The following is a 21,780-nucleotide window of genomic DNA, read 5'->3' as shown; positions in this document are numbered from 1 at the left end:
TATTTAATTAAAAACAAAATGCAAAATATACACAAAAGTCTACAAACCACCAAAATTGAACTGCTATAGTATTTAGCATCCTCACCCAGTCTTTACTTGTATGCAAACATAATTTTGACATGTGGTCATAATAGGTTAGAATAAACTTGTATTTTAATAAGAGAGAGTTTAGGTGGTGTTTTAATGTCATTTCCACAATTCACTTTGTTTTATTATTGACACAGAACTCCAATATATAGCTGTTTTTTTGTTTTTTTTTAAAAGAAACATACAATTTATTTGAACATTTGTCATTGGAGATCTCCATTTTTGGCCAGGTTTTGAAAATCCATTTATTAATTAGAAATAAGCAGACAGATGAGACAGGAGAAAAAAAAACTGTTTATTAAAATCAACATACCTCCTCTTTTACTTAATTTCCTGGATTCTTGACTCTTTAATCCAATTAGCATTAGGCTTTGGAATATGAAAAATAATTTGCAAAATCATTACTCAGTTAAGAGTGCTTTCTAATGACCTGTGTATCATCCACCTCCCTCTGGCATTATTACTTGTTTCTTCCAGTTGGGAAACAAATCTTTTTTCTTTTTTTTAAATTGAGTGAAAAGGATTTTCAGTTATAGATTATTAAAAGTGCAGTCAGCCCTAGGTATGCATGGATGCAGGACCTGCGGATAAGGGCGGCTGACCATGCTATACCATTTTATACGAGGGAAAATCTACTGGGGTCCTGGGAAAAATTGCTGGTGGAAACGGACTAACCTACCATGACAGCAAGCAAATCAGTGGTTGTCTGGAGGAAAGACGGTGGCTGGGGAGGAAGCTGAGGGAGGAATTACCAAGGGGCACAAGGAAACTTTTGGAGGTGAAAGATCTGTTCAGTCTTCATCGAGGAGGTGGTTTCAAGGTTATACACGTCACAGCTTATTGAATTGTACACTTTAATCACATGTGTTTTCTTGTATGTCAATATCGCTAATAAAGCTATAAAAAAAGACTTACCTGGTGGCACAGTGGTTAAGAATCCACCTGCCAATGCAGGGGACACGGGTTTGAGCCTTGGTCCGGGAAGATGCCACATGCCGCGGAGCAACTAAGCCCGTGCGCCACAGCTACCGAGCCTGTGCTCTAGAGCCCGCGAGCCACAACTACTGAGCCCGTGAGCCACAACTACTGAGCCTGCGCTCTAGAGCCTTAAACTCTGAAAACTGAATGTATTTATTACTTTCAAAGCCACCTATAAAAATATTAACACTGGATCTGCTATCTAATAACATGCCAATAAGCTCTATTTTCAGTTTGGTGGGAAAATAAGAGTATCACATTTAACTGAGAATTTTCCATTTGACATGATATCAGATTAGCAATAGTCAAATAATTAGAATACAAGACACACTGAAAGTAATTTAGGCTTTCTTTAATGGTTTAAAAACCAATTCAGAATTTTGCAGTGTCTCATCCTCATGACCATATTCATTCATCGTTCATTCCAGTTGTATTTAGGGAGCTTATGACATGCCAGGCACATGACTAGGCACAAGAAATGAAAAGACAAACACATGCACAGTCATGGACCTGCCCTTCAGGAATTTGTATCAAATAATAATAACTGGGTAGATAAAAGAGCTGCACACTGAAGCTTTCCAGTTTCCAGCACGCTGGGTTTTGGAGAGTTCACACACTGCATATCATCAACTTGAAGCAAGACCATATTATCTGCTGGCCTTTTAGCCAGTTTTTTTTAAAATTATTTTTATTGGCGTATAGTTGCTTTTTAAAAAATTTTTTTAATTGTTTTTATTTTATATATATATATTTTTTGCCACACAGCATGCGGGATCTTAGTTCCCCAACCAGGGATCCCCTGCAGTGAAAGCTCGGAGTCTTAACCACTGGACCCTCAGGGAAGTCCCAGAGTATTGTAGCTTTACATTAGCCAGTTCTAAGTTTATTTACTAGTGCCCATAACTAAGTCGATTTGAATTGGTTTATCAAGTATGATTTCATGTAACTATATGAATACGTTATAAAAATCATACATAATAAAACATAATATCTTCTCTTTCTCTGTTAATCTTACAGTTCTGTTTAAAAGCCATTGATTTTTTTCTGAGATTAGTTTTCTTTTAGTATGAATGCTTTTATTGGTCATCGCAATTGTGTTATATGATTTATACCTTGGGCTTGCTCTGCCATATGTTCGGTACTTTTAAGAGCATCTTAGGTCAGCTTATCAGTTGCAATAAGATGAGAAGTACCTGTCTATTTCCCAAACCTGTTATTTCCCAGTAGGAAGTATTAGGTCATCTCTTTTTTCAGCTCAGAAAGCCCAAATTATCCAATTACAGACAGAGAAGAGGTTTTGCTGTGTACTTGGTATCTAATTTTTTTCTCTGCCTGGATTTATTCCATGAAAAATATACCTGAAGAGCTCAGGGAAATGGAGACAGTGGCCCAGATAATTCTGGAAAATTCAGCTCCATTCTTATTCCTTCCTCTGACTGTGCCTTGGGCCTGTTGCTTGGAAGAGCAGATGAGTTGTGGATCCAGATTTAGGCTAGGGAGCAGGCAGTCCTTGGAGAAATGCTGTAGGTCGGAGTGACACACAAATCCCCTAGACTGAAGGCATCACCAGGCCAGAGCTTGGCTATGGTGGAGCGACTGCGCTCAGGGCTGGCACAGCCCTGGGGGAGGGTATTGGGTTTAACTCCTCATATTTTTCCACCCTTCCCCCACCTCTCCCTGTGCAACCTCTCCATTGTTTCCTGAGTTAAAGATATCACCCAGGACTTCCCTGGAGGCACAGTGGTTAAGAATCCGCCTGCCAATGCAGGGGACATGGGTTCGAGCCCTGGTCCTGGAAGATCCCACATGCTGCGGAGCAACTAAGCCTGTGGGCCACAGCTACTGAGCCTGCGCTCTAGAGCCCGCGAGCCACAACTACTGAGCCCACATGCCTAGAGCCTGTGCTCCACACAAGAGAAGCCACCACAATGAGAAGCCTGTGCACTGCAACGAAGAGTAGACCCCGCTCACCGCACCTAGAGAAAGCCCACAGGCAGCAACGAAAACCCTATGCAGCCAAAAATAAATAAATAAATAAATAATATATATATATATTTATGGCCTGATTCTAATTCTCCCAGATATTTACAATCGATCAAATAACAAATAAAATTAGCACGTAGACCACTTACCAACCATTGTTTATTATAAAACAAACAAACCAAAAAAGACACCACCCAGTTAGGAATTCCTGGCAGTCCAGTTGTTAGAATTTGGTGCTTTCACTGCGGGGGCCCAGGTTTGATCCCTGGTCCGGGAACTAAGATCTCGCATGCTGCGTGAGCGGCTAGAAAAAGAATTGTCTTAATGGAGCAAGTGGACGTGACCCCACATCTACCCATCACTCTCCCTCCTAGCGCTGCGACCACAGCAAGCCTTATGTATGAATAACAGGCCCATATTGGGGGAGGGAGGTTGGCAAACTGGCCCACAAGCCTTTTTTTTTTTTTTAAACTGCCCATGAGCTAGGAATGATTTGTACATTTTTAATTGGATGAAAAAAACCCAAAAAGAATAATTTTGAGAGAAATGAACATTATGTGAAATTCAAATTTCAGTGTCCCTAAATAACGTGTTTTTTTAAAAATAAATTTATTCATTTATTTTTGTCTGTGTTGGGTCTTTGTTACTGTGCGTGGGCTTTCTGTAGTTGGGGCAAGCAGGGACTACTCTTTGCTGCGGTCCGCGGGCTCCTCATTGCGGTGGCTTCTCTTGTTGCGGAGCACGGGCTCTAGGCACGTGGGCTTCAGTAGTTGTGACACACGGGCTCAGTAGCTGTGGCTCGCGGGCTCTAGAGCACAGACTCAGTAGTTGTGGCACACGGGCTTAGTTGCTCCGCGGCATGTGGGATCTTCCCGGACCAGGGCTCAAACCCGTGTCCCCTGCATTGGCAGGCGGATTCTTAACCACTGCGCCACCAGGGAAGTCCCCTAAATAGCGTTTCATTTGGAACACAGCCACATCCATTGTTGTGCAAGGTGGGTGACTACTCTTCCACTACAAAGGCAGGGTTGAGTAGTTGGGACTGCCATATATGATCTCATATGTATGGGATCGTATGTTCCACAAAGTCTAGAATAGTCACTATCTGGCCTTTTACAGAAAAAGTTTACTGACCCTTGCTCTAAGCATTAAAATAATCCTTCATTTATTTATCCTTTGAAAAACAAACTGTCTACTGTACGTCAAAGAACTCTCATCAAACAATGAAATGTTAGTTGCAGGAGAAACCATGGCACTGGCAAGAAAAGAGATTGGCAAATGGGCAAGCTGAAGGATGTGACAAGGCAGATGGACCTGGAGGGTACTGTGCTCAGTGAAATAAGTCAGGCGGAGAATGACAAATGCTCTATGCTATCACTTATATATGGAATCTAAAAAATAAAACAAACGAATGTATATGATAAAACAGAAATAGACTCACAGATGTAGAGAACAAACTAGTGGTTACAAGGAGGGGAGAGGAAGGGGGAGGGGCGGGATGGGGGAGGGGATTAAGAGGCACAAACTCCTATGTATAAAATAAATAAGCAATAAGGACATATTGTGCAACACAAGGAATATAGCCATTATTTTATAATAACTTTAAATGGAATATAACCTATGAACGTATTAAATCACTATGTTGTGCACCTGAAACAAATATAACATTGAACATCAACTATACTTCAATTAAAAAAAATAAAAAGCAAGCTGAGGGAAGGGCAGGGGTGGCCATGCGCTCCCTCTCTTGCTGCAGTGGGGTCAAAGTATGCTGAACAGGATGGCCTGGAACAGATCTGGGGGAGATCAGATGCCATTTAAACCCAGGTACTGCACATTGTTAGTCAGCCACCCAGTTCCTCTGAGTCTCAGCTTATTATTACATGAAGTGGGATAGTCATTACCTCACTGAGTGGATGACCTGTAATAACCTTTATAAAGGACTCCGAATTCAGTAAATGTTAGTTTCTTCCCCCCCTCTTGGCAGTGAGGTCTCAAGAAAGAATGAATTACAACTTACGTCACCAAGAGACCACTTAACACATGGCAGCAATACGAGAAAAATTTTTTTTCATTTTACAATCTCTGCACTTCAAAGGATTCAATTAGAAACTGAAGAAATCTCAGCCTTTGCACGGATCCAAGCAGACGGGATTAAGGCAGTGTGTTGGCAAAAACACACTGTGCTGTAATATGAACATCCCAAATTAGGAGATGGCTAATACATTATAGTACGGCCATAGGATGGAATATTGGAAAGCTATAAGAAGGAAAGTAACAACATTTTAAATGACATATATAAAATGTGAACCATATAATACTTAGTGAAAAAAAGCAGAATATAAAATTTTATATGCAATATAAGCTAAACTGTATTTAAAAGAAAAAAAAAAGAAGAGTAAGGAGTAAAAAGTACATGAACTTTTTGAAAAAAACTGTTTTACTGAGATATAATTCACATCCCAGTATGTGAACTTTTAAGGCAAAACAGGAGACTTCGAAAAGATTTGGACTTACACTGGGTGCTTCAGGCTAATCTTTTAGAGAAACCTTGCAAGAAGCACTGATTTAGTTCAAGCTTTCAACTCCCTCATTTTGCAGGTAAGGAAATTGAGCCCCAGAGAAGTGAACATACCTGCCTAAGGAAACACAGCATATTAGTAGCAAAGTGGGAACTAGAACCTCAGGCTTCAAGTTCAATACACCTAAACATGCCAGTTGTCTAACATCTTCACTCTTCTTGTTCAATCCATATTCACATATAGTTGGGAGTTCCCTGGCAGTCCAGTGGTTACGACTTGGTGCTTTCACTGCCGTGGGCCCAGGTTCAGTCCCTGGTCAGGGAACTAAGATCCTGCAAGCCGCTGTGGCCAAAATAAATAAATAGATAAATAAATAAAATAAAACATATTCACATATAGTTTATATGTTGTTGCAATTATAGTATAGACACAAATTGGGGGATGACTAATTCTTTAAAACAGTTTTTCTTCTCTCAGGTTCTGTTATGTCAACATTTATTCTTCTTTATGCTTTTCTCTTCGTCTGTATACCCAATCTGCTTGCGGTATTTGCGAGCCTGGGCAGTATTTTTGTAAAAAGCCCAAGAAACTCAAAGGGCCCTTTTATTAGCAATTGTTGGAATCTCTGACCTCATTTTTAAATTTAAATTTTAAATTCTTTCCTCTTCAAAGTTTGCCTCTTTAGAAACGACACATAAACTTTTCTCTTAATTTTTCAAAACAATAGATAGTTTTAAAAATACTTCTCTCTCCGGCCACCCCCAGCCTCTTGAAGGAAGAGCTGGGCTCATCTCAAACTCCCTGCCCCCCCAAACCCCGCCTCCAACAAAGAACTCTGCCACAACTCACTAGGACCTTATTTTTCTGCTTTCCTTGCACCTTAGAACCTGCCACCAGTTACTTCTATCTTAGCCTAGCCGTTCTCAACCTTGCCTGCACTTGAGAATCACCTGGGGGCTCCTAATTTATTTTTACTGGGATGGGTATGTGATTTTCTTCTTCAGCCAGGGTTGACAACTTCTGCCTTGGATGAATAGGTTAAAACGAGTGTGTTTTTCTAAGGATATTTTTGTTGTAAAATAAGTCCAGTTGGGAAATGAAAAGATTTGACCTTCGCGAAAGAAATTTTATTTGGTGTCATTTGGTGCTGGCAGGGGAAGTATTGTTTTGGAAAAGACCACTGAAATTAAACAGCTAACAGTTCTCATTCATTTGTTTATTCATTTGTTCTTCATTCATTAAAAACCTACAGTGTGCCAGACACTAGAGATTTACATACTCTCCTTGTTTTCAAGGGGCTTACAATCTAGTAGTAGGAAGAAAAGTACTCCAGTAAATATGAAGTGCCATCTGTGCTGTGATAGAGACGTGCACAGGCTTCCTCTGAACAAGGAATATGTTGAAATCGAATCTCACGCATGTTAATAGAATGTATTTTATTGCATTATATCTAAACCAAGTTAAAAAATATAATAATTCTTGTTTAATTAGAAGTATAAGTGAAATGTAGATGAACACCACAGTTGTATCAATAGCAAGTGGAAAGTGGTTTGAAATTGAGGTCAGATTTGAGGGTACCTTGAAATGACAAAGACTGGTTAAACATTGGTGTAAAAGAGAAAAACTCAACTTGATAGATTTTGCTTAAATCATTCAGAATTGGAGGAAAAGATAGTTACAGAGTTAGATTAAAAGTAAATAAGCAATAAAAATATACGAGAAAGGGCCAATGGGACAGACAGAGTAGAATAGGAACAATTTGTAGGGAAGGGAAAAGAGCAGGAAAAATAAAGCAAAAGAATGTCTCATGAAGACGGCATAAGCATTCCAAAATAGAGTTCAAGTGTATTTAAGAATATCACAAGTTAATGGTATATTAAAGGGAAGAAAAAATACCCCAACAAATTTAAAGAAAACAGAGTAGTATGTATAATAGCACAGTACTGGAAAATACATGCTATTACAAAAAAATTGTTTACTATTTGTTTAAAATATGCTATATAAAATATATCATTTTGGTTCATTTAAAAAACATTATTTTAGGAGGGAGCAGACTGAAAATAAAACTTCTTAAAGAATTGCAAAAATGTCCCTACTTAAAATTTAGCATATGAAAAACCTAGTAAAAATCAAGGGAAAGCCAACAGTGAAATCAAGCCAAAGGCACTGGGAGAATTTGCTCAGTAAAAAATCTGGGTATCTTTTTCTTTATAAAATCCTACAGAATTCCACCATGCTATAAAGAAATCTTGAAATTATTCCTGTGGGGATCCAAAACTTCTCAGCTTGGCACTGACAACCCATTATATACACTGATGGAAAGCATACTGCATATAGCACTCAATTTAGTACTACAGATGTACCTCATTGCTGATAGTATGTTTATAATCAGTAGTCATTTATGAGTAAGACGTTTTTTCATTTTAGGTTATTAAAACTACTACATTGTTAAGAGTCGTAGATTTTTGGTCACAAAAGAAAGTTGAATGAGACTGTCGTAACTGCTGTTTCAGTGCTATGCATATTCTTTTACAAAATATTGCAAAGAGATAGTGTTCCTTAGCAAAGTAGTCCATGATGGTAGTTTTTTTTGTTTTGTTTTGGTGAATTTTTTTTCTTAACATCTTTATTGGAGTATAATTGCTTTACAATGTTGTGTTAGTTTCTGCTGTATAACAAAGGGAATTAGCTATACGTATACATATATCCCCATATCCCCTCCCTCTTGCGTCTCCCTCCCTCCCTCCCTGTCCCACCCTTCTAGGTGGTCACAAAGCACGGATGATGGTAGTTTTGACAGAAGTTCTGCATGCAGGGAAAGCACATCCCTATCCAGAGTGTCAATTCCATTAAAAACAAAACGCTGCCCTCCCATGATGGAAGTAATCCAATGTAATCAGCCTGCCACCAGAGAGCTGACTGATCCCCTGGGAATGGTGCCATTTGGGGGACTCAGTGTTAGTCTCTGCTGCTGGCTGATTGGACACTCAGTGGTGGCCACAACCAGGTCAGCCTTGGTGAATGGAAGTCTATGTTGCCACCATGACTACATTGTTCATGAGACCATTGGTTGATGACAAGAGTCTCTGGGGAAAGAGGTGGACTGGTAGCCACAGAACAGGCTGTCCTATCCACCATCATGGTATTACACACAGCATTGCTTCTGATCAAGGAACTCACTTCATGGCAAATGAATTGGGGCAGTGGTCCACCCTCTTAGATTTTTGTGTTCTCCAACCATCCCAAAGCAGTTAGTTTGATAGAATAGTAGAAAGTTATTTTATGTGTCAAGTGGTCTAGGCTATTATGCCCAACTGTCTGGCCAAACACCAGTCTAGATGTTGCTGTGAAAGTATTGTTTTAGATGTGATTACCATTTAAGTCAGTAGCCTTTTGAAGACAAAGTTATAGAAACAGCTAGGTGGCAATACCTTGCTGTGCTGTGGCAAAGTTTTCCAGGAGGTGGTGTATGCTCTAAATTGGCATCCAATATGTGGTGCTGTTTCTCTCATAGCCAGGACTCATGGGTCCAGGTCCAAGAATCGAGGAGTAGAAATGGGAGGGGCACCACTCACTACTACCTCCAGTGATCCACTGGCAAAAATTTTGCTTCCTGTCCCTGTGACCTTATGTTCTGCTGGTCTAGAGGTCTTAGTTTCAAAGGGAGGTGTGCATCCACCAGGGACACAGCAGTGATTCCATGAACTGGAAGTTAAGACTGCCACCTGGCCACATTGGGCTTCCCATGCCTCTGAGTTAACAGGCAAAGAAGGAGATTACTGTACTGGCTGGGGTGATTGATTCTGATTACCAAGAGGAAATTAGATTGCTACAAACAATGGCGGTAAGGAAGGGTACGGCTAGAATTCACGAGATCCCTTAGGGCTTGTCTTAGTGACATGCCCTGGATTAAAGTCAATGGAAAACTACAACAATCTAATTCAGGCAGGTCTATTAATGGCCCAGATGCTTCATGAATGAAGGTTGGGGTCACTCTACTGGGTAAAGAACTGCAACCAGTACTCGCTTCAGCAGCACATATACTAAAATTGGAATAGTACAGAGATTAGCATGGCCCCTGCACAAGGATGATGCTCAAATTCTTGAAGCGTCCCCTATTTTTAGAAAAAACTAGTGGTTACCAGTGGGGAGAGGCAAGATGGGGGAAGAGGATGAAGACGTACAGACTACTATGTATAAAATAAATAAGCTACAAGGATATATTGTACAGCACAGGGAATATAGCCAATATTTTATGATAACTAGAGATGGAGTATAACCTTTGAAAATTGTGTATCACTGTGTGGTATACCTGAAACATATAATATTGTATATCAACTATACCTCAATTAAAAAAAAAGAAAGAAAAAAAGAACCACAACCAGCCAAGTTGCTTGGCTGGATGTAGTTATCAATACCAGCTATGACCATGTGACCAGTTACAGAAATGAGGACTGTAATTGTTATGTGTTTCTGCTTTTTTTATTATGAATATGCTTGTATGTATATGTGTATAAGTATGCATGTGTGTCTGTCTGTATGTGTGTATCTATCTGTCTACCTTTGTTTTCTTCCCTCCCTTATCCCCTTATCATATAACATAAATATATTAACTGTATATCATAGTATTTAAGTATTGTTAACTTTACATCATAAAGTTACAGGATATCAAGAAGAGTGAATATCACCCAAGGATTTTGGATCTTCTTCTTAGGGAAAGGGTTAGTGTGCTTTCAGCTGTACACAGGATAATTGTATCATATTAGGCAGAAGTATGACTGTTATAGTCTTTATTTGGAAATTATGGTTTATGGAGATGTGTATGAATATCAAGTTGATAAGCAGGGAACTATGATGCTTAATTTTATGTGTCAAGTTGTCTAGGCTATTATGCCCAACTGTCTGGCCAAACACCAGTCTAGATGTTGCTGTGAAAGTATTTTTTTAGATGTGATTAACATTTAAATCAGTAGACTTTGAGTAAAGCAGATTACTGTCCATAATGTAGGTGGTCCACATCTAATCAGTTGAAGGCATTAAGAGAAAAGACTGAGCTTCCCACGAAGGAAGGAGCTGTCTCCAGGCTGCCTTCAGACCCAAGTCTGAGACGTCAACTCCTGCTGGAGTTTCCAGCCTGCTGGCCTGCCCTGCAAATTTTGGATTTGCCAGCACCCATAATTGCATGAGCCAGTTCCTTGAAATCTCTCTCTCTCTGTCTCAATATTTCCTGTTGGGGGATTGCAATCATATGTGATATCATAAAGAAGAAGTATATTACAAATATCTATGAAGATGGGATTTAAAATGCAACCCCATTATTCTAGACTAAACCCTCTGTTCCATTTGGTAAAATTGGGTTCATTGTTAACATGCCACCATAAACTGAGACTGAGTCTCAGTTTTTACTTGTAGATAAAATATACTTTGGTCTCAGAGTTATAATTTGCAGAAAGGTATAGAGGTAGTGGTGGGGTGGCACTTGTCTTCTAACCAGTGCTCTGCGAAATGCAGGCCATGTGGATGGTAGAGGTACTAGCCTTCTGGTTGTGATCACCCAACACTCCTACCCAGTATTGCTTTGTTATAATAAGGAAATATTTTAACCTTGACTGCTGGAACAAATTCCTGTCTAATTTACATTCTGCATTCTGCAACCCCTCCATTCACTGATTCCACTTAATTTTTATAAACAAATATTTATCATATTCGAATGATTTTCTTAGCCACCTTCAATAATTCATTCAACAGGTATTTATTAAGTGCCAGTATGAGGCACATCACTTGTAAATTCCATTAAGATAAGGCTGTTCCCTGTCTTGTTCAGTACTTGGTCTCCAGTACTGAGAATAATGCTTTGCACAGAATAGGAACTCAGTAACTTTGTGTTGAATTAATAAATGGAAAGAAGCATATCCAGTACCCCCGGTAATAATTTGTACATTATCTCCAGCATTTTGTGTCCAAGGGTTGCTAGCACACACTTCTTAGTTGTGAACATAAGTCCTTTAATAACTATTAGCTATGGCAAAATGGCTTTTTTTTTTTTAAATGATGTTTTTGTGAAAGGCTTTGAAGTCTTAGATGAAAAGTACAGGCAGTCCTCATGGATTTATTTCAAAAGTTTAGTTGTTCACTGATTGGTTGTGAGGCAGAACATATTTTTCTATGGAAACAAGGTTTTGCAAGGGGTTTAGGTTCTCAGAGCTGCCCTGATAAAACCTGTGAAATCCAGAATAGCACCATAGTAGTAACAGAACATAACCATCATGTGTGTGTTTCTGTGGAAAACTAGAACTTAATCTGCTGCATTTGGAAAAGGACTCTGTTAAGCGTGTCTAGATTCAAATGGTGAACCTTGGGGTTATGTGGTTACAGTGCAGAAGAGTCTTCAAACTCAACTGTGTTTGGTGTTTTATCTTAGGGATGGCAGCAGGGGTTCAAACAAACAGCAAAACTCTTGAGAGGCAGAGGGCTCCGATACGAGGAAATGGTGATGTTGTAAATGAAACCACTAGTACGCAGGGGAAAGAAAAAGCTGTCTATGCAGCTCATAGTAGAGAGAGGGAGGAAGAAACATGAGTTGGAAAACCTCTAGGCAGAGGCAAAAAGAGAAGAGAGTTCCAGTCGAGTAAAAACCGTGCCAGTCTTAGGTGGTTCGTTGGCCATGTATAAATCAGGGATTGAGTGTATTAGAAAGTATCCAATATTAGTAGTTTATTTTAAAACTTAGTCTAAAAGAAATACAGGATCTAAGTACTAGCTTTTCTTATTTTGTAACAGAAGAGTGTGCTTAAGTAAAATTTATATCATAGAAGGAGTTTTTTTGTTTTTATTAAATACTGAATATACACAAAATAATATTTCTAACATGTATGATAGATATAAAGAACAATAAATATCCACATGCCTGCCACTCAGTGTAAGAACTAGGACATTAATCATCTAAAAGGGTTAAGAGGATGGGGCAAGAGAACAACTGCAATCTTTCAGGTAGTTGTGTGTCTGAAACATCATAATCATCTTGGGGAAAACCTAAAAACAAAATAAAACAAGCCAGGAGCCTAGGCATTTCATCAAGGATGTCAAAAACTGACATTCATAAATAATAGACTAATTAAAATATAACACTGACCCTGTAAATGTTTTGAATAAAAACAGAGTTTTATATTTTAAAGCCCAAGAAATATTGTTATAATGAGGGCTCTGTGGTGAGTAGGACTATTTGTCAAGTGGTCCACATTTATAGAAGCCTATTTCAAAAGAAGCAAGAAGATGGTTCTCCTAAGGAAGAAGAGCTGTTATTCAGATGCACTCTTTTTCACGAAGATATTTTTTCTGTCCTAGCTAAAATTGAACACAGTCATTCCCCTTCATACCCAGGATTTTATAAAAATCTTGCATTTTAACCAAAGGCATCTTTTTTCCTCTGAGTGAGCTTTAGCTCCCTGATACAGTATTTCCAAACTGCATGGGATCTTAAAAAGTCCTCAAGTAGGAAACTGAGTCCTTGATAACACGTCCAGAACATTTTCATGAGAACATTCTGGAGATGGATAGTGGTTGCACAGCAATGTGCATGTACTTAATGCCACCGAATTGTACACTTAAAAATGGTTAAAATGGGTTTCCCTGGTGGCACAGTGGTTGAAAGTCCGCCTGCCGATGCAGGGGACACGGGTTCGTGCCCTGGTCCGGGAAGATCAGCGGAGCGGCTGGGCCCGTGAGCCATGGCCGCTGGGCCTGCGCGTCCGGAGCCTGTGCTCCACAACGGGAGAGGCCACAACAGTGAGAGGCCCGCGTACAGCAAAAAAAAAAAAGTTAAAATGGCAACTTTTAGGTTATATATATTTCGCCACAATACAAAGATGCCACCAACCAAACCAACTAACCAAGTGCTTAAGTCACGCTGTTTATGGGCTTAGATTCTGATCTAGAACCTACTTCTTATTCTAAGACTCCTCTCAGCCTACCTGCATGAACCTTTATGTTAAGTGAGATGAGATCAACAGCTAACCAACTCTTATTAGAGTACATTTAATTTTTATTAGTTTCTATTTTTAATAGACATCTTTATTTTCGAGTTAGTCAAGGTAAACATAAGAGAAAGGAGAATTGTAGAAAAATGTCAATACCTTTTTTTTTATAAACACATTAATTAAAAGAAATTATTTATTTATTTGGCTGTGTCGGGTTTTAGTTGCAGCGCGCGAGCCATTCGTTGTGGCATGCGGGCTTCTCTCTAGTTGTGGCCCTTGGGCTCCAGAGCACGCAGGCTCAGTGGTGGCAGCAAGTGGGCTTAGTTGCCCCGCAGCATATGCGACCTGAGTTCCCTGACCAGGGATCAAACCCGCGTCCCCTGCATTGGAAGGCGGATTCTTAACTGCTGGACCACCAAGTCCCCTGTCAACACTTTTTAAATTGATTATATTTGTATATATATGTGTATATATGCATGTTGTTTTACTATTATTTATACTTTTACTAAAACTAAATAAACTTTATTGGCGCCTGTACCTACTTATGCTAAGCAAAGTAACATTTTAGGAAGTTGAAGTGCTAAAATCTGTGTGGGATATTAAGAAATCTAAAATATGATCCCTGTCTTTAAGGCACTAGCAGTTGAGTTAGGGAAACATCAGTAAATGCATACAACAATAACACCTTTTTAATTGAAGTCTAATATATATAGGTAGGTACACAGGTCATGTTTATACCTTGAATGAGCTGTGCACACAATGTTTCATGAAATGAACACGTCCAAGTAACCTCCACTCAGATTAGGAATAGGATATTCTCAACATCTCCAAATCTCCCTCATGTGCTCTCCCAGGCACCACCTACTCCAAAAAAGGTAACGACCGTCCAGGTATCTATCACTATAGATTAGTCTTATCCATCTTCCATCTTATGTAATGACATTATACAGTAGTATTCTTTTACATCCAGCTTCTTTTACTCAAGATTATTTTTATATGATTTATCCACTTTATTGCATGGAGCTATAGTGTGTTCATTTAAATTTCAATATAGTATTCCATTGAGCAAAAACACTGTAATTTATTCGTTCTTCAGTCAATGAATTCTATTGGGTATATACTTAGGAGTGGAATTATTGGGTCATAAAGCAGAAATGCTCAGCTTTAATGGATTTTGCCAAAAAGCTTTTCAATTTACATTTCAAGTTTTCATTTTCTGTTTCTAATATATAAAAATACAACTGTATTTTGTATATTAACCTTCCATTCCAGAGATCTTCTAAAATTTAATTCTAATCATTTGTTGCTTCTTTTGGATTTTCTACATAAACGTTCATGCCATCTGCAAATAATGACAGTTTTATTTCTTCCTTAGTGATAGTTATATCATTTTTTTCTTCATTGCATTGACTAGAATCTACTGTACAATATTGAATGCAGATGGTAACAGTGGACATTCTATTTCCAATTCTCTTTCCCAATCTCTAGGAGCAGGTGTAAATGTTTCACCATTGAGTATGACATTTGTTATAGGCTTTTTGTGCGTACAGTTCATTTTATTGAGGAACTTCTCTTTTTTTTTAAATAAACTTTGTTTTTAAAATTTATTTATTATTTATTTTATTTTTTTTGGCTGCATTGGGTCTTCGTTGCTGCGCGCAGGCTTTCTCTAGTTGCGGCGAGTGGGGGCTACTCTTCGTTGCAGTGTGTGGGCTTCTCATTGCCATGGCTTCTCTTGTTGTGGAGCACGGGCTCTAGGCGCGCAGGCTCAGTAGTTGTGGCACACGGACTCAGTAGTTGTGGCTTGCGGGCTCTAGAGCGCAGGCTCAGTAGTTGTGGTGCGCGGGCTTAGTTGCTCCACGGCATGTGGTATCTTGCCCGACCAGGACTCGAACCTGTGTCCCCTGCATTGGCAGGCAGATTCTTAACCACTGTGCCACGAGGGAAGCCCAGGAACTTCTCTTTTATTCCATTAAAAAAAAAAGGCCAATAGTAATTTGGTTAAATATATTCCTAAGTATTTGATGTTTTTATTTTAAAAAATGTCATTTTCCAGTTGTTTCTTCCTAGTATATAGAAATACAATTTCTGACTGTTGACCTTGTATCTTACATTCATTTTAATAGTTTATAGGCTCTTTTGAATTTTTTATGTATACACTCACATCATCAATGAATAAAGATGGTTTTACTTCTTTCCTTTTCATTTTCTTACCTTGTTGCACAGGATAGAATTTGCAGAGAGGCTAAATAACTTGCTGAAGTTCACACAGTTAGTAAGAGCCAAGATTGAAACTCATGTCAGTCTGTTTCCAGGACACCCTGGAATGAGTGAGGGTGTATTAAGTATTTTGTTGCTGCTACTGCTAGAAAAAGCAGTTAGGGTCCTACTGAAGATGGTCTTGAATATGAGGTAAAGGATTTGAATTGCATTCTGTAGGCAGTTAAGGATTATTAAGAGTTTTCAAGTGGGAAAGAAATACAAGTGGGAATATTAATCTTGTGACAGTGTGTAGTGTGGTTTGAATGGAACCCCTCATTCATTGATTTATTCATTTCACAATCATTTATTGAGCTTGCATTGTGTTCTAGGAGTTGTTATAGGTCCTAAGGAAATAAGGATGAAGACAATGTGTTGCTTAGAGTAGTAGAGATTTTCAGTGATGAAGAAAAGAATTTTAGCACAATCTGTTAGCCATGCTGCAAAGGCAGCTCTATGATCTTGCATAAATTAACTTCTCTGAACCTCATTTTTTTCATATGTAAAATGAGAATAATAATACATATAATGCCTACTTTGATTAGAAATAAAAATATATGTAGTACGCTTGACCTGTATCAGACACATTTATGGTAGCTATAATATTTAAGGGATTTGGAGAGAGCAGACAATAAGAATGAAACATTTGGTCAAACAGTTGTTTTTTTCAATAATCAAATTGTCAAACAAATGTCTTAACTGATTCCCCCCATCCAGTGATTACATTTTTAATAGAATGAACGATAATTTTTTTTGTTTTTATAACTTGAACACCGAAATAGAGATAACTGTGCTATGCGTGGATCTAATCAACATAATATTCCATTAGTATAAAGAACTTAAGAGTTAACAAAGCACATTTATTTATACCATTTTGTTTGAGTCTTGCAACAATTATACAGATGAGCAAACTGAGATATTTAGTCACATATTAAGTAGCAAAGCGCAGTTCATATGTTTGCCTATCTTTTCTAGCTCTTCTTACCACACTGTGTTACCTCTCATTATATCATGAAGCATGCTAGTAGTAATAATAAAAAAACATCTTGAATCTTCCATTTTTATATAGTTTATATATGAAGAAAGTAACTTGAAGTTGAATGAGGAAGAGAAGGCAGACAAAATAGAATTTCTTGTCCTATAGTATTCACATTGTCCTGATTTTCTTAGGTGTGTTATTAACTATATAAATACTACTTTAAGTTGCATTTGTGATTTGGCTGACATTTCTTTTTGGTTTTTGTCTACTTGCCTCATCCATCCATGGTGTGTTGTTTCTGCTTCTACTAAATTTCAATAATTTCCTTCCCCTTTACGATTTGCACCCACATTTTTTCCTTATTGGGTTGTTCTCTGTTGGTAATATATCCAGTTCCTATATCTTTGCTTTTGTTTATTTTTTCTTCGACTGAATAATTAAGCCAACTTATTTACTTTTCTTCCTTTTCATGTTACATTGTCACATGATAATTCACCAATACTTACGGCTGGTTTTCCTAAACAATTATTCTGAGGTCTTACAGAAATCTAAATTCCTTCAAAATACTGAAAACATTTTTTATAAATACGTTTTAAGAGCAAGGTATTGGAGGGTGAGTTGGGGAAACGGACATGAAGACCGATTGGATACTGTTGTTTACATTTTACAGATTCACATAAACAGCAAACATTATATGAGATCTTGTTAGGAGCTATAGCATGTAAAAACAAGAACAAGACATGGTTCCGGGCCCTGAATAGCTTACGATCTAGTGAAAGAGAAAGACAATATATAAACAACTCCAGTGCAAGACAGAATATTGTTATAACTACAACATGAAGTGTTGAGGGAGACCAGAGGCTGTAGAAGAGAGCAGAAGTTATAGGATTCCTCAAGGCCTGAGGCAACCGATTAGCAGCTGGAGGCAACTCATTATGCTAAGCTGTCAGATTTTTTTGTTTGTTTTATTTTTATAGACACAGTCATGTATCTTGAGTAAGTTTTATTGAGTAACATGGAAATGCAATGGGAGTCATTAATTTGCACAGATATCATGGGTGGTTTTTGAAGGTGTGAAATCTGCTGTTGCAGAGTATTGATGAACTCTGGACTTCTGCCAAAAGAGGAGTAGAAAGCCAGAAGGAGAGTCTTTTCTTTATCACAACTCAGAGTTGGGGGTGATGACAGGAAAGGAAATTGGATTCCAGCAATGTGACAGACCTCAGGCGACTACTACCTCATTGTAGGAATACTATGGATGAGGATTTGGGGAAGAAAACAGGTCATTAAAAAACCCTCCATTTCCCATTTCTTCCCCAGTTTTTTGGAGAGCTTCGGGTTTTCAGGAAACCTTATTCTGTTATGCCATGTAATTAAAATAATCTACAAAAATTTATTAAATTAATACATGGTGAATGCAAACATTTTAAACACTATAGTGTACAAAATAAAAGTGGAAGTACTACTCCATTACACACCCACTCATACTCCCCAGTGCTAACAATTTGTTATAGCCTTCCAGACATTTTCTATCCATAGTCACGCATACACACGTTTTTTTTTTCTTTCCCGAAAGAAAATTGGTGTTACTCCCACAAACTTGATGTTGAAGACACCATTAAAAGTGTGGGCTCTGGAGTCTGCCAGAACTGGGCTCAAATCTTCTCCAGCTTCCCAGCTGTATGACCCTAGGCAAATTACTTTACTTCTTTAAGCTTCATTTTTTTGTGAAGGCTAAAAATGGTAATTACTTTGTAAGGCTTAATAATCAAAATGTATAAATCACTTAGCACAGTGCCAGACACATAGTAAGTGTTCAGTAAACACTTTTATTGTCTATGGCAAGTGACCTTTCTCATTTTAAGACCAAAAATAGGGAAATTTGTTGGACAAATGTTGCTGATTTCTTCGGACGAAATGTATCTGGGTTGTGAAGAACTTGCTTTTCCAAAGCATAAAACTGATCCAAGTAACCTTTATGAGGCTTCTCTTCTAATTTTCAGTGCAACTCTCCTGCATCCCCCAACATCACTTTCTGTCTAGAAAGTGGACTTTCCACTAAAAAACTTTTGTGACTCATGTCGTGACAAGAATGCTCAACCAGGTCAGGCTTTATTACACTGTGTGTCCTTTTGCTTTATCATGCAATTGCTGGGTGGCACCCTTTTAAGCTCGCCTCGCACGGTCGCGCCACTCCATCCCCTCTTCAGATGCGGCTGCAACTGGAGAAGCCTATCGTCTTAGGGGCCGAGGTTGAATTGATGGACGACGGGCGCCTCCAGGGCGCAGCAGCAGACGCGGGCGTGCGAGGTGCGCCCTAGGGGTGCAGGCTGCTGGCCGAGGGGCCCGGGCGGAGTGCGGGCAGGAGGTTCCTCCCGGGGCGAACCTGGCACTGGGCTCTCTCCGATCTTCGTGCGGGGGCATCTGCCCCGCCGTCTGCAGCCCCAAGATCCCACTGCCTCCACTCTGCAGCCCCGGCCTGTCCCATCCACTCGTTCTTTTTGGCACTGCCCTTTGCCCTCCCATGGAGTCATCTGTTTACTCTCCCTTCACTTCCAGTCACCCATAGGTCACCCTCCCTCTACCACAGTCACCCATTTTGTCCCCTCTCCTTTCTCTCCTCACTCTTCACCTCTCCCCAGGTCGCCTTCTTAGAGGACTCCGCCGACGGAGATGCTGCGGACCCCGCGGCCAGGGTCTGCTCCCCGGAGAACCCTCCGTCCACCTTTGCCCCCTCCCCGGGGGCGCGGGACGCAAGTTTCCGCTCCGTCCTTTCCCCAGTGACAGGACTTGGCTGTGGCCACGGCCAGGGAGGAGGGGGGAGGGACTGCCTGGCTCCCGAGCCCCCTCCCCTAATCGCGAGCTCTGCGCGGTCTGTGTCTCTCTCGGCAAGTGCGGAGACGCGGAGGAGGAGGAGGAGGAGGAGGGAGTTGGGGGAGGATCTCCATTGAAATAAACAACCAGGCAGCAGTTATTAACACGGGAACATGGCGGCCGCAGCCTCAGCCACAGCTTCGGCGGCGAAGGTCAGCGCCGACGGCAGCCGGCACCTGACGGCGTGACCGACCCGAGCCGGTAACCGCGCCTTCCCTGGGGGCCGCGAGGGCGGGCGGGAGGCGGGCGGCGGGCGGGGGGCGCCGCGTCCCCACCCCCGGCCGCGTCTGCCCTTCCTGCGCCGAGCCGGGCAGAGCCGCGCGCCGCCGAGAGGGCTGTTTTGTGTGCGGCGACCGCTGCCCCGGTGCGCGGAAAACGCGAGTTGCATCCCGGAGGCGCCGCGAGGCTGGGGAGTTGGGGCTTGGGGGGTGGGGAGGGCGGGAAGCGGCAGGGAGACGCGGAGTCCCTGGGAGAGAAAGGAGGCGCTCCAGCGCTTTGCCAGAGCTCGGGAGACGAGTCCCGGAGCGCGAGGCGGGCGGAGGCTGCAGCCCGCGGCGCCGGCGAGAGGTGAGAGCCGAGGCGCGGCGGGGAGGCCGGGGGCGCGGGCGCGGCCCCCGCCCGAGGAGCGAGACGCCCGCCGCCCTGCCCGGTGCGGGTCGGCGAGGAGCGCGTCTCCTGCGCCCTCGGGGGACGCGAGGCAGGGACGGAAAGGTGAAGCCGAAGGTGCATTCTTTCATGGAAACGCGGAGCGACTGCTGCGCAGGGTGGGAGCCGGGCGAGGGGAGGCAGGACTTGGGAAGTGCTCGGGGGTGTGTGAAGGTGAAGCGCCGTGTCAGGGGCGGCCAGCTGGGTGAGACGCCGGGAGGAGGGGATCCGCGGCCCGGCAGCCGGGCCGGGCCCGTGTCAGCGCCGGGGGTTGGGGGCGAGGGGCGCCGGGCGCCGCGGGCGGACGGGAAGGAGCTGGGGCGGGCGGGGCGGGCGACGCGCTCGGGCCGAGCAGGCCGGGCCGCGGTGGGGGCGGGGAGCCGGGGGCCGGACCGCGGCGGCGCCGAGCCCGGCTCGCCCCTGACTTAACTTTCTGGGTGCGGGCGTGTGTGCAGGAGGCGCGCAGGGGCCGGGGCTGGGGGCGGGAGGCGGTCCGGGAGGTTCCGGGTTGGCTCGCCAGCGCCCCCTTTTCTCTCCCCCATCTCCCCGCCCCTGAAGGGACAGGCCCTCAGGGCCCCCAGGCGGGAAGCGGGAGGGGCCCTCCCGGCCGGCTCGCGACGGTCACGCCCCGGGCCCGGGGACACTTCTTTCTCGGGCCTCCGGGGGCTGCTGGGGGAGGGGGTCAGGGTCTTCGCTGCGCGCAGGAGCTCCCCGCCCCCCGCCCCTCCGGGGAGTCCCGGAGGCGCCTCTTCCGAGATCGGGGGTGGGTCGGTCCCTGGTTAACTGGTCCCTCCCTCTTCCCCCTCCTCCTAGTGGTTTCCGGGGCCTGCGGGACCGAGGGGCGGGAATCGGGGATCCGAGCGCCCTGCACCGGCCCGGAGGTGGACCGGGCCTAGCGCCGTCCGGGTCTGTCACTGGTAGGGGAAACTTTCCTAAACCGGGGACCGAGCCTGAACGCCCTCCTCCGCCACCTCGTCCTCTAATCCCACTCCCACTCCACCTCCTCCAACGCCTTCCCCTCCCACCGACCCGAATCTCGCTGCGTGTGAGTGATGGGACAGTGAGCCAATCGAAGGCAGGGAACTGACCTGCCGGGTGTCGATAAGCCAATCGCGGGGGCTGGAGGAAGGGAGGGGGCGGGGCTTCTTCCGGACCAGTTAGAGAGGAGTTGCGCGCGGGGCGGGGGAGTCATGGAGACGCCAAGAGCTCTCCACTCTTGCACATCCCTGGTCACCCGCTCCTAGATCTGTGGGGTAGCGTCACTTACGGGGGCTCTGACCGGGGGAGGCAACGTAGTTTGCACGAGATATTGTGTATCTCTGGTACCACCAGAGACGTTGTCTTAGACACGACGAAGTCTAAAAGGCACTTAAGATGTGGCAGTAACTGTCCGAGGCCCGTTTCTAAAATGGCATATATTGTAGTGATCGCGTTCTGGACCTCAGCGCTCGGTTTACGTGCTGAGGATCATAGGAGT

At 42.4% G+C, this 21,780-nt stretch overlaps 1 protein-coding gene and 1 non-coding gene across 11 annotated transcripts in view; both read left to right on the top strand.

The window, feature by feature from the left end:
* The first annotated feature begins 9,589 nt into the window (after positions 1–9,589).
* Positions 9,590–9,693, top strand: LOC115855082 (U6 spliceosomal RNA). The gene has a single exon (XR_004040274.1). It is a non-coding gene; the product is annotated as a U6 spliceosomal RNA (small nuclear RNA).
* Positions 9,694–19,075: 9,382 nt separating this feature from the next.
* NCOA2 (nuclear receptor coactivator 2) overlaps positions 19,076–21,780 on the top strand; it is a 272,322-nt gene continuing 269,617 nt past the window's right edge. For 4 of the 10 annotated variants that reach the window (XM_060287028.1, XM_030859594.2, XM_030859583.2 and 1 more), the window contains exon 1: positions 19,378–19,859. The gene's annotated coding sequence lies outside the window, so the exon portion shown is untranslated. Of the gene's footprint in view, positions 19,095–19,377; positions 19,860–20,115; positions 20,226–20,295; positions 20,423–21,780 lie in introns of those variants that run through there. The other 6 variants (XM_030859584.2, XM_030859591.2, XM_060287026.1 and 3 more) reach the window with 5 other exon arrangements.

The sequence above is a fragment of the Globicephala melas genome, chromosome 17 (assembly GCF_963455315.2).
Source record: "Globicephala melas chromosome 17, mGloMel1.2, whole genome shotgun sequence".
Lineage (NCBI taxonomy): Eukaryota > Metazoa > Chordata > Mammalia > Artiodactyla > Delphinidae > Globicephala > Globicephala melas.
The sequence above is the reverse complement of the archived record's forward strand: the minus strand, read 5'-3'. Positions and strand labels throughout refer to the sequence as shown.